The 3,569-nt window shown below is 37.5% G+C and overlaps 1 long non-coding RNA gene across 1 annotated transcript; it reads left to right on the top strand.

Annotated features, from left to right (window-relative positions):
• The first annotated feature begins 824 nt into the window (after positions 1 to 824).
• LOC149913084 (uncharacterized) lies at positions 825 to 2,646 on the top strand. The gene is made up of 3 exons (XR_016461478.1): positions 825 to 979; positions 1,509 to 1,679; positions 2,571 to 2,646. It is a non-coding gene; the product is annotated as an uncharacterized LOC149913084 (long non-coding RNA).
• Positions 2,647 to 3,569: the final 923 nt, after the last annotated feature.

The following is a 3,569-nucleotide window of genomic DNA, read 5'->3' as shown; positions in this document are numbered from 1 at the left end:
GCAGCACATGTGTATGGCAAGGTGGTGCTTCTGCAAAGTGGTGGCTGCACAGTTTCTCCTGGATGTGTCAGCATTGTGGGGAATGCTGAAAATGCACAGTTCTGTGGGAAAGCTATCTGCTATAGACATATGCTGAAAGAAAATACATGACAGGGTCTCACTAGCTTTTGAAAGAGGATTGTTCTTCTCGAGAGGGAGGAAGAGCAGGAAATCAGATGGGAGGAAGCAGAAAAAGCTAGCTAGTTTACAAGGTATTTGTGGGTGCAGGTTTTTTTATTGTCCTTTCTTTAGAAAGGAAATCTTAGAAGTTTTTTAGAAATTGAAAGTAAGTATGCAGATGTGTAGATGTGTTATCTTTTACTCCTGTGCTACTCTTGAGTACCCTGTCATGTTTCAGAACATTTCAGTATTCAACATAAGCATCCCCTGTGATGCATGGAACCACAGTCCTTTGGGGCTTACTCATGACCACAAGGCTCACTTGTGTATGGATTTTGTCAAACTTGACCACAGAAGAACATCTAATTCAGAATTTTCTTTGTGGGTACTCTGAGATTTGGAAATACTTTCTATGCTGAATGCAGGAGAAGGTACCTTAATTTTCTGAATACATTTTAGAGAGGCATTGCAATTGTTCTTAATGGAGCGGTAGGTGTTTTGGCCTTCTGTGTTAGTAAACGACTTCTAACAACTCAATTTCCAAACGGAAAATTGATTTAGAAAGTAAGGTGAAGATTTCATCATGGGAATGTCAGAACTGATTGGTTTAACAAATATAAATCTCTTAACAAAATTTTTGTCTTAAAAATTGAGAAATTCTTGAATGCCAGTCTCTTCCCACAAGCAGCTTCTCCTTTGATGAGTCCTTTCTTTCTGATAAAAAGTATTTTTCAGAAAACATCCAATCTGCTGTATCCTCAAACACTTCTGCTGTGCACATGTGCGTCAGGCGCTCAGTCAGAAGGTCACAGAGAAGAGGGTAAGTTGTTGCACCTTGGTCTGTTTTCTTTTGGCCAGTAACTCCTAATCCAAAAAAGTAAAGGAAAGTTGGCAAAGACAGGTTAGAATTTCTCAGCTGCTCTTCTTCCTCTTACATACAGTATGAGAAAAAAAAATGAAGCCACTTTTTAGTATCAGTTTCCCTAATGTTCTCATAATTCCTCCCCAGATTTCTTTAATGCCTTCTCTTTTCTAGTTAGTATATCAATGAATCTAAGAAAATGTAGTTCTAGCTATTTCATTAGAACAACAGCACTACTGAAGTCATATGTCAGTAATGACATCTTGCATATCATATGTACATTGCAGAAATGCTGCTCATCAGCATTTTAAGAGAAGTTTCTCATGAGGTCATAGTATGAGTCAGCAGGAAGGCTATATGGGATAGACACAATGAAATGGGGACTATCTGCACAGAGATAAGTGTGATATTTTTTGTGTCTGTTGTCTTTGACAAGTTCACCTATCATACCAAGTCTTCTGCTTTTTTTCACTATTTTTTTCAGCAGAGATACATCCAAGAGAAATAAACATGTTGGATACAATTCTGTGACTGCCCATACCTGGAAAAAAACTGCATAGATAGCTAAGGAAATTACTTGCAGGTGCCTGCAAGGCAGTTGAGTACACAAGGTCATATTTGGTCTGAGGAAGGATGCAGACAACTTTTAGTGTTATTGGTAAGGTCACTTCTCCTTTCCATTTAGGCATTCTCTTTCTGAGTCCCCTTCTACTTTGAGATCCTCAGAGATAGAAAAAAACTCAAGGTCTTGCTTTCATGTCAGGCTACTAACAATTTTATTGGTCTCATTGCTTCCCTTTTCCCATAGCACCACAATAAAACATGGCAAGTGGTAGACCTTCCATGTCTTTCATTTTAAGCCTGTATATCACAGGCATAATTCCATATTTTCCTTGCTCTCAAGATCTCACTGAAGGTTACTGTGAGATATCACAGATATATGCTTTGAATTTGCACATTTTTCTACCTATTACTTGGGCCCTATCTGGTAATGGGTCACTTGCCTGTAATTTGTACTTTAAACCAGTCATCAGAGAATTACTTAGCAATACCTGTTGCAGGTATCTTTCTGCCTCCATCTCACCTGCTTTAAATCCACTAAGTGGGTGTTTGACTTTGACTGTATGAGAGTTCCCAGATATATCACCATTCATTTCCAATTACCTGGATGATGTCTTTCAGCTGTTTAACCAACTTTACACATCCTGCTAAACCTAAGTCCAGGTCTAGAAAAGCAAATTCTGAAATGTTCCTGATGACTGTAGGATTTGGAGAGCATTTCTTGACCTCTTAGCATCACTTAAGAAATTTTACAAGGGAATTTTTCTTTTATTTCTATGGATGTAGTTGCCAGGTCAAGAAACTAAGTTTTTTGTGGTCAGGAGAGTTTATTTTAATGTTTAAAAAATAAATCTCCAGTCTCCTGAAGAACTAGTAATTTAATCAAATTGCTTAAGGTTTTGCAAAACTCTATTTTTCCCACATTAAAAAACAACAACAACAACAACAACAAACACACCAAAAAACAACCCACTATTTTATTGTTTAGGTGAATATTATTTATGCAGCTAGAAAATGTAGTACATGTTGGATGAAAGAAAGGAGGAAAATGAGCACAGTGAACACAGAAGTATGTAAGTATGTAGTTTCACTAACCAGTTAAGTGAATCTGGGTTTGAGTTCATATCTCTTTATGATTCCAACACACTGTCCTTTTAACTAGAGTCAAAATGATCTTAAATAGAATGAAAGTGAATGTTGTTAATTGGACACAATGGAATTTTGCTATATGATCTAGAGTAGAAAAAGAAAGACAAGATGGGCTATTCAAGTATTTGGAAAATGGTTTTAGATATTTTTCTAGCTTTTTATGCAGATAGCAAACATCATTGCTGTTGTTTTTTCCTTGATATTAAAAAACAAAATCTGCTAGTGGATGTGTTACAGTTTGGCTGTGCTGAGTCTTCCTGTTAATTCCCAATTGACCTTTTTCAGCACTGAAGAATTTGCCTTGTGCCACTGTTAGACCAAATGTGAGAGAAATACTGCATGCACTGAGTCTGCCAGCAGTTTGGTTTATGATTCAGCTACTGAACATGCTTGTATTTGCAAACAAACAACCAGCTTACAAAGCGAAGCAGAGAAGAGTACATTAAAAATGTATTTACAGTGAACATGCCCTTCAGCCTCCATTTGGGGAATACATGTTGGGATCTGCTAATCTTCAATTACTGTGTGATGTTCTCTTCAGATTGGCAGACGAGGGCTTTTTTTTCATGCTGTTGGGCCTGAATCCCATATAGGAATGTGATTATGTTAAAAATCTGATTGGTAAAGCAAACTCCATTTGAAGTTGAGAGAAGAATAATGCAGGTCTCTGATTGCAGCTCAAGGCACGGATTTGCCTGGAAGCTCTTTGAACCCTAACATGACATGAGATGTGAGGAACAACATAGAGTCATGAATCTTGGGCTTTCATATTTAATCAACTGACACAAGAATCATTTATAATCCTGAATTAGAACCCCCCCCCCCCCCCAACACCTAG

Source organism: Phasianus colchicus, chromosome Z (genome assembly GCF_987193195.1).
Source record: "Phasianus colchicus chromosome Z, bPhaCol1.hap1.1, whole genome shotgun sequence".
Classification (NCBI taxonomy): Eukaryota; Metazoa; Chordata; class Aves; order Galliformes; family Phasianidae; genus Phasianus; species Phasianus colchicus.
This window is presented reverse-complemented; position numbering and strand designations above follow the sequence as displayed.